The 9,847-nt window shown below is 38.8% G+C and overlaps 1 protein-coding gene across 1 annotated transcript in view; it reads left to right on the forward strand.

Annotated features, from left to right (window-relative positions):
- Positions 1–9,677: 9,677 nt before the first annotated feature.
- oxsm (3-oxoacyl-ACP synthase, mitochondrial) overlaps positions 9,678–9,847 on the forward strand; it is a 5,561-nt gene continuing 5,391 nt past the window's right edge. Inside the window, exon 1 of the mRNA XM_052125204.1 lies at positions 9,678–9,727. The gene's annotated coding sequence lies outside the window, so the exon portion shown is untranslated. The remainder of the gene's footprint in view (positions 9,728–9,847) is intronic.

Consider the following 9,847-nt stretch of genomic DNA (forward strand, 5'->3'; position numbering starts at 1 on the left):
CCAAAAGAAAAGGTACCCAAAATTGCCAAAAAAGAAGAGTGCCCAAAATTGCCAAAAAAAGAAGGGTGCCCAAAATTGCCAAAAAAGAAGAGTGCCCAAAATTGCCAAAAGAAAAGGTACCCAAAATTGCCAAAAAAGAAGAGTGCCCAAAATTGCCAAAAAAAGAAGGGTGCCCAAAATTGCCAAAAAAAGAAGAGTACCCAAAATTGCCAAAAAAAGAAGAGTGCCCAAAATTGCCAAAAGAAAAGGTACCCAAAATTGCCAAAAAAAGAAGAGTGCCCAAAATTGCCAAAAAAAGAAGAGTGCCCAAAATTGCCAAAAAAAGAAGGGTGCCCAAAATTGCCAAAAAAAGAAGGGTGCCCAAAATTGCCAAAAGAAAAGGTACCCAAAATTGCCAAAAAAGAAGAGTGCCCAAAATTGCCAAAAAAAGAAGAGTGCCCAAAATTGCCAAAAAAAGAAGAGTGCCCAAAATTGCCAAAAAAAGAAGAGTGCCCAAAATTGCCAAAAAAAGAAGGGTGCCCAAAATTGCCAAAAAAAGAAGAGTGCCCAAAATTGCCAAAAAAGAAGAGTGCCCAAAATTGCCAAAAAAGAAGAGTGCCCAAAATTGCCAAAAAAGAAGAGTGCCTAAAATTGCCAAAAAAGAAGGGTGCCCAAAATTGCCAAAAAGAAGGGTGCCCAAAATTGCCAAAAAAGAAGAGTGCCCAAAATTGCCAAAAAAGAAGAGTGCCCAAAATTGCCAAAAAAGAAGAGTGCCCAAATTGCCAAAAAGAAGAGTGCCCAAAATTGCCAAAAAAGAAGAGTGCCCAAAATTGCCAAAAAAGAAGGGTGCCCAAAATTGCCAAAAAAGAAGAGTGCCCAAAATTGCCAAAAAAGAAGGTGCCCAAAATTGCCAAAAAGAAGGGTGCCCAAAATTGCCAAAAGAAAAGGTACCCAAAATTGCCAAAAAGAAGGGTGCCCAAAATTGCCAAAAAGAAAAGGTGCCCAAAATTGCCAAAAAAGAAGGGTGCCCAAAATTGCCAAAAAAGAAGAGTGCCCAAAATTGCCAAAAAAAGAAGGGTGCCCAAAATTGCCAAAAAAGAAGGGTGCCCAAAATTGCCAAAAGAAAAGGTACCCAAAATTGCCAAAAAAAGAAGGGTGCCCAAAATTGCCAAAAGAAAAGGTACCCAAAATTGCCAAAAAAAGAAGGGTGCCCAAAATTGCCAAAAGAAAAGGTACCCAAAATTGCCAAAAAAAGAAGGGTGCCCAAAATTGCCAAAAAAGAAGGGTGCCCAAAATTGCCAAAAAAAGAAGAGTGCCCAAAATTGCCAAAAGAAAAGGTACCCAAAATTGCCAAAAAAAGAAGAGTGCCCAAAATTGCCAAAAAAGAAGAGTACCCAAAATTGCCAAAAAAAGAAGAGTGCCCAAAATTGCCAAAAGAAAAGGTACCCAAAATTGCCAAAAAAAGAAGAGTGCCCAAAATTGCCAAAAAAGAAGAGTGCCTAAAATTGCCAAAAAAAGAAGAGTGCCCAAAATTGCCAAAAAAGAAGGTGCCTAAAATTGCCAAAAGAAAAGGTGCCCAAAATTGCCAAAAAAAAGAGTGCCCAAAATTGCCAAAAAAGAAGAGTGCCCAAAATTGCCAAAAGAAAAGGTACCCAAAATTGCCAAAAAAGAAGGGTGCCCAAAATTGCCAAAAGAAAAGGTACCCAAAATTGCCAAAAAAAGAAGAGTGCCCAAAATTGCCAAAAGAAAAGGTACCCAAAATTGCCAAAAAAGAAGAGTGCCCAAAATTGCCAAAAGAAAAGGTACCCAAAATTGCCAAAAAGAAGAGTGCCCAAAATTGCCAAAAAAAAGGTACCCAAAATTGCCAAAAAAAGAAGAGTGCCCAAAATTGCCAAAAAAGAAGAGTGCCCAAAATTGCCAAAAAAGAAGAGTGCCCAAAATTGCCAAAAAGAAGGGTGCCCAAAATTGCCAAAAAGAAGGTGCCCAAAATTGCCAAAAAAGAAGAGTGCCCAAAATTGCCAAAAAAAGAAGAGTGCCCAAAATTGCCAAAAAAGAAGGGTGCCCAAAATTGCCAAAAGAAAAGGTACCCAAAATTGCCAAAAAAGAAGGTGCCCAAAATTGCCAAAAAAAAGGTACCCAAAATTGCCAAAAAAGAAGAGTGCCCAAAATTGCCAAAAGAAAAGGTACCCAAAATTGCCAAAAAGAAGAGTGCCCAAAATTGCCAAAAAAGAAGAGTACCCAAAATTGCCAAAAAAGAAGAGTGCCCAAAATTGCCAAAAGAAAAGGTACCCAAAATTGCCAAAAGAAGAGTGCCCAAAATTGCCAAAAAAGAAGAGTGCCCAAAATTGCCAAAAAAGAAGAGTACCCAAAATTGCCAAAAAGAAGAGTGCCCAAAATTGCCAAAAAAGAAGGGTGCCTAAAATTGCCAAAAAAGAAGAGTGCCCAAAATTGCCAAAAAGAAGAGTGCCCAAAATTGCCAAAAAAGAAGAGTGCCCAAAATTGCCAAAAAAGAAGAGTGCCCAAAATTGCCAAAAAAAGAAGGGTGCCCAAAATTGCCAAAAAAAGAAGAGTGCCCAAAATTGCCACAAAAAGAAGAGTGCCCAAAATTGCCAAAAAAGAAGAGTGCCCAAAATTGCCACCAAAAGAAGAGTGCCCAAAATTGCCACAAAAAGAAAAGGTACCCAAAATTGCCAAAAAAAGAAGGGTGCCCAAAATTGCCAAAAAAAGAAGAGTGCCCAAAATTGCCACCAAAAGAAGAGTGCCCAAAATTGCCACAAAAAGAAAAGGTACCCAATTTGAACAAACACCCAACAATTCAACAATTTATTCAACGATATTTGTGCAACAGACATGAATGATTCCTCAAATCACGTGGCTTGTGGAGGAGAGGGTGACTCATAAGCATTCAGACTTTATTTTATCACCTGGTGGACATTAAAAATGAGAAAGACTTACAGCGAAGGAGGAACTCAAGTCATATCTAGAGACAAGGGCGTAGATTTGGCTTGAACAGTCTTAGTAAGTTTTACACGTGGAAACACCTTCTTGCCTTCGGAAAATATTAAAAAGTCCCAACTAATCATTCTCCCATGTTCCCATTTGGAGAAGCAACATCTGTAAAGGAACATTGATCATCTTAGCTGGTAAAAGTGGCCACAGCTGAGACCAAACAAGACAAAACACCCGACAGGATTTACAGTAACCTCAGCCCGACCACATCAGCGATGAGAAAACCTTCTCCCTGAGAAACACGTCTATTACAAGATCCATTAATCACGGCCTCAGATTCCACACTGCAAATATTCCACTCTTTCAAAGCATTACACTGCAGTTTTATGCTTGTAAAGGGAGTTTTGCCTCATAAAACACATCATAATAATATTCCACAGATTTTGAACACACTGTTAGTCACTTTGGATAAAAGTCTCAAATAATTCGATCTAAATACTTATAGGTTCAAAGTCCATTTCAGTCTATAAGTCTGATCGCATAGAAACTTATTGCACACCTCTTTGCTTTATAAACACCACTAATTACTCCACAGACATTATTTTTCCAATCCACCCAGTCATATTCAACTTACTGGTTACTGTTGATCCATGTTGTGCTTTTAAACACCCACAAAGTGACAATTACTCACCAGCTGTGTTAGGCGTTCACTAACTGTGCCAGTCACTGATCTATAAAACTGGCAGCAGATACACTCCCAAAAGTTTCAACACTCTTACTCATTCTTTATTAATACTATTTTTACAGGGGGTCACGAGTATGAATCCTGTGCTGAATGACTCCACTCAGGTCTCCTTAGCAACCAAAATGGCCTGGTTGCTAGGAAGGGTAGAGTCACATGGGGTGACCTCCTCATGGTCGCTATAATGTGGTTCTCGCTCTTGGTGGGGCGTGTGGTGAGTTGAGCGTGGATGCTGCAGAGAATAGCGTGAAGTCTCCACACACGCTACGTCTCCATGGTAACGCGCTCAACAAGTCACGTGATAAGATGCGCGGGTTGACGTCTCAAGCTGCGTACACACTGTCAGCGACTTTGCCGCTGCAGGTCGCCAGTGGCTGGCGGTGAAGTCGCTAGTGGGCGTTCCCACTACTGGTTGCCTAGTAACGTTTATAAATGACATTCACGGATGTCATTCCATTGCTCTTGACAGCGAATCGCTTTTCTTGCCACTAAAAACAAACATTTTGGAGGGAAAAGACTAAATATAAATGGAATCGGTACATAAAATGCTTTATATCAAAGATGAATGAGAAACAAGGCGTGCTGTTTGCCATAGCGGCTGTTTATCTGCGGTGAAAACGCAAACGCCGGTCTGTCTGGGTCCACAAAACCATTCAATCTCGGAGTCAGCACGGCGAGTACCACCGGCTGGTGCAAGAGCTGCGGCTGGATATACCATATCCATATCATAGATCACTGGAACATTGCTAACAGCAAGAATTAGCCTTTCATCCATCTTTCCGTTACTGCAGGAGCTGAGAGAGAGAGAGAGAGAAGGATCATGTGAGCTCTCCCATCTTCTCTCCTATTGGCTGTCGCTTCCGTTAGTCGCTCTTCATTTGAATAAAGTTGAACTTGTCTCAATTTTATCACGTCGCTGGACACGCCCACATCTAGTCGCCAATGGTCGTGACAGCTCGCCGGAAGTCGCTGTGCTCTCATTGAAAATGAATGGGATGGAGTCGCTGTCGCGCGCGATGTCGCTGGCAGTGTGTACGCAACTTTAGACTCGGAGGCAACTGAGACCCGCTACGCTACCACCACTCCGAGCATAAGCATAAGCCTTTGGTCGAAAGGCTTTTTAAGCAATATTCCGGGTTCAAAACAAGTTTTTGTGCAAAGTTAAGCAAATTAAATTCCATCATTCATTAATAAAAAACAACAACTAATATGACACTTACAATGGAAGTCAGTGGGGTCAATCAATAAACATTAAAATACAGCCGCAAGATGTCAAATTTATACACGTTAACATGATTTTAGTGTGATAAAATCACTTACTAACATTCAGTGTGAAGTTACATCCAATAACGCAACTTCGTTGTCATGGCGACATAACTCCAGTAATCTGGTAAATGCCGTAACGATAGTAAATCAATGATTTTATTACACTAAAATCTTGTAAATACTGCCAAGATGCCACTGTTGGGCATCTTGACCCCATCTTGACCCGCCGGGTCAGCCGTCTGACCCTAGCTTAGCTGGGATATGCAAAAAAATGATTCCACTGTATATGTTGGCCGAGGGACGAGTTGAAATAATGTTTTGTGGTAACATTATACCACAAATGCTGTCAATTGAGCTTGTTTTGAACCTGGAATATTCCTTTAAGATCATAATCATACATTATGATTGTTCAAGATTTAATGAATTCATACTGTTTGTGTCCAAATGGTTTGTGCTGGTGCAGGACAGCCAAAACGTTTGCATTTCAGGTAGACATTAATGTAAAAATGTGGCTATTGACATAAGCTACTAACCATTAAACCATTTTCATAAGAAATGCAATTGTGTGCTCCTAATTAAGAACATGTGTGTGGCTGGCCCGTGTTGGGAAGGTTTCCTCGGAGCGAAGTGGGAGCTGGTTATTTAAGGCAAACCTCCAAACAGAGGGAAACTCCTACCTTTGTTTTGTCACTTGGATTGACCCCCAGTTCCAGCAACCTGTCAACGATAGACAAACGGCTCTCTCGCACAGCGACCATCAGCAGACTCAAGCCGGACAGCTGAGGGAAAACAATGCAATAAATAATCAGGAAGTCAATATTGTACTGCAGAATGAGGGACCAGATTCAGATCAAAATCACAGAGAGTGCTCCTGAATTTAGCGGGGGTGCTACACCCAGAAAAGTCCAAAAGTTGTTGAGCTAATCATCTTAGCTTATCGCGGCCCATTCAGCACGTTCCGCGGCAGACCCACCGGCCCGCTCGGTTCTCCCGATGGCCATTCCGCACCTGTTTGGCCCCAAATGCGTCGGCCTACTGGGAAAATGCCTGGTATGCCAGATTACCAGTCCAGCCCTGGTCGTGATTAGTGGTTCTCGCTCTCAATGGGGCGTGTGGTGAGTTGTGTGTGGATCGTGGAGAGTAGCATGAGTCTCCACATGCTGTGAGTCTCCGCGGTGTCATGCACAACGAGTCACGTGATAAGAATGTGTATGATATAATGCAAGATATAAAAGACATCTCTGTAATCTGGTTTTAGCTATTTTGTCCAGTGTTTCAGTCGGCTGTTTTAGAATCAGAACTAACGATGTCCGATACGCGAACGAATCACGGTTTTGAGTCGGTTCGCGGATCATTTGAATCATTCGGCCACGTGACTCATGCACTGGCTTGTTTGGAACGATTTCTCACTCAATAAAACAGAAACGGTATCTTTTAAAACACAGTTAAATATACATAAGTGGAATATTTACCTTCAATCAATCGAAACAAAACCTCCAAATGAATCCCATGTTTTGCTAGTGTTGACTTATGGCTAGTTTGACTGGTCATGGTTAGTTTTAGGTTTGCCAACTGGCTTATTTTTGAATGTCGGGTGTTTGTGTTGTCTTATTCATTTTACAGGTTGTAAACAAACTAATTTGCAAGCACTTTAAAACATACAACATGACGTGGATGGGGTTTGTTATTTAGCATGATGCACGTGAATCCATATTTTACTAATGAGTGGTTTTGAACTTTTAAACTTCAGCAAATTAAACTTCAGGATTCAATTTGTTTTGCATCAATATTTATATAGTGTATAATAATGGATTGTCAATGCACGCTTAAGTTTATGTCACAATTAAAGCTTGATTTGAATTGAATGCACATTTGATCTTATTATTTTTTTAAAAGGCCACTGTAAAACGGCAGATTTTGTCCAACTTTTAATTTCAGAATGTCCACTGATTTTATGGCATGTACACATGTACTTGTAACAAAGATTTATACCTATAAAAATGCGTTTTTAATTGATTCACAGCCTACGTTTAAGTGAATGAATCATTTTTGTTCTCTTGTTTCGGTTAGGAACACCTCAGTGTTATACGAATCACTTGAATCATCGACTCACTCGATCACAACACATTAAAGACGCTAGATTTGTAGCCACATATTAGCATAAAGCTGTAATCTGCAGAAATGGTTACTGGTTTAATATCTTTGGTGACTTATTTTTTTTTTTTAAATGATCGATTAACAGCCCTACTTTGAAGAGAACGAATCGTTTTCGTTCTCTTGTGTCGGTTATGAACGACTCGGTGTTTTACGAATTAATTGAATCAATAAATCACAGACTTACTCGATCACAACACATTAAAGATGCTAATTTTGTAGCCACATATTAGCATATAGCTATAATCTGCAGAAATGGTGAACAATTTTTTTTAAAATGATAGAATAACGGCTTTTGTGTCGGTTATGAACGACTCTGTGTTTTACGAATCTCTTGAATCATCGACTCACTCGATCACGACACATTAAAGATGCTAATTTTGTAGCCACATATTAGCATAAAGCTATAATCTGCAGAAATGGTAAATGGTTTAATATCTGTGGTGATTTTTATTTTATTTTTTTAAACGATCGATTAACAGCCCTACTTTGAAGAGAACGAATGGTTTTCATACTTTTGTTTTGGTTATGAACGACTCTGTGTTTAACGACTCACTCGATCATAACACATTAAAGACGCTCATTTTGTAGACATCTATTAGCATAAAGCTGTAGAATCTGCAGAAATGGTGAATGAATTAAAAAAATATATATATATAGATTAACGGCTCTTGTGTCGGTTATGAACGACTCGGTGTTTTATGAATCACTTGAATCATCGACTCACTCGATCGTAACACATTAAAGATGCTAATTTTGTAGCCACATATTAGAATAAAGCTGTAATCTGCAGAAACAGTGACTGGTTTAATATCTTTGGTGAATTATTTTTTTTTAAATGATCGATTAACTAACAGCCCTACTTTGAAGAGAACGAATAGTTTTCGTTCTTTTGTTTTGGTTATGAACGACTCGGTGTTTTACTAATCAATGAATCACAGACTCAGTCGATCACAACACATTAAAGATGCTCATTTTGTAGACATCTATTAGCATAAAGCTGTAGAATCTGCAGAAATGGTGAATAATTAAAAAAAAAAAACGATAGATTAACGGCTCTTGTTTCGGTTATGAACGACTCGGTGTTTTACGAATCACTTGAATCAATAAATCACAGACTTACTCGACCACAACACATTAAATATACTCATTTTGTAGCCAAATATTAGCATAAAGGTGTAATCTTGAAATGGTGACTGGTTTAATATCTTTGGTGATTTTTTTTTTTTTTAAATGATCGATTAACAGCCCTACTTTGAAGTGAACGAATCGTTTTTGTTCACTTGTTTTGGTAATGAACCACTCGGTATTTTAAAAATAAATTGAATCAATGAATCACAGACTTATTCGATCACAACACATTAAATATGCTAATTTTGTAGCCACATATTAGCATAAAGGTGTATTCTTGAAATGGTGACTGAATTAATATTTTTGGTGAACGAGTTCAAAAGACTCGACTCGCTGTGATTCACTCCACCGTAATACCGGTGAAGTCGATTTGAGGACTAAACTCCATTCATCCAAATGAACACTGAAAATGGCTCAGAAAAGTGAAGTTAGTTCTGAGAAAAGCTCTTGCCTCATTTATTTGCAGGTTCCACTTTAATATTTTTTGTTATATAATGCATTTACTTTTTTAACGTATTATATAATATAATAACATCATGAAACCTGGTAACTGATTACTCCTGTCTTTTTAAAACCTGCAAAAAAAAAATAAAAATAAAATAAAAATAAAATCCTCACCTGGTCATTTTGGAAGATCTCCGGGTCTCCCTTTTCCAAAGTCTTGAGTTTCTGTTCTAATGCCACCCATTCTCCTCTGAGGGCCAGAGGCATCAGGCGCTGCGGGACCCCAGAGTTTACACAAGAGCTTTCCGACATTATAGAGGACAACACAATCACTTCACCAGAATAAAAACTCAAGGTCTATTAATGCCATAACAAATGCATTTCGGTTGAAATGCTATCAAATAAAAAACAGATGTTTTCTGTGCATCGGGTCTATTGCAGGTGCAGAATTAGCGGTTCCTCCCTCTTGGTAGGAGGTATTGAACACAAATTCTTCTGTCTGTCTGCACTGACTGTGTGCGGTGGGTTAAAGTTTGTAAACTCCTCCTTTAGTTCCTCCTGTTACCCTGGATTCGACAAAAAAAAAAAAAAAAAAAGACAATGGAAAGCAGCCCAGCAGCAGCAGCCCCCAAATAAAAAGAGCTCTTCTTCAACTGGGCTTCAGACCATCTGTCCAAATAAAACAGCAGAAGTAATTATTTTAATCGCACAGTTATTATCTGCTGTTTTTGTCATTCATCACAGAACTATGTAAACATTGGAAATGCGCAAATCTATTTAGTCAACGTTTCTATTTTAAGTTAGTGAACTGTTGCATGCTTAATTGTGAGGAATAAATCTCTTAAACATGACATAAACAACAACAGTGCGCAAGTTTGATCATTTCTACATTCTCATTGAAGTCAGAGACAATTTATAGATGATTGCATGGTGCATGAATGAGGACTTTTAACATCCCGAGTGTCGGGGACTTTTATTATGTCCATAAACCGGAAGTGCGTCACTCCAGTGTTTCGCGTAGGTTTGTTTACATCGGCCACTGAAGAATCCACGTGGATTAAAGTAAGTGTTTAGTTTAATTCAATTAAAGTTTAATGAATTTAATAAAGTTTAATTTATTAAGAGAAGGGAGGAAAATACGTGCATATTGATTGCATCATTCTGAGGAAAAGGCTCTTGATA

This window comes from Xyrauchen texanus, unplaced genomic scaffold, assembly GCF_025860055.1.
Source record: "Xyrauchen texanus isolate HMW12.3.18 unplaced genomic scaffold, RBS_HiC_50CHRs HiC_scaffold_699, whole genome shotgun sequence".
Classification (NCBI taxonomy): domain Eukaryota; kingdom Metazoa; phylum Chordata; class Actinopteri; order Cypriniformes; family Catostomidae; genus Xyrauchen; species Xyrauchen texanus.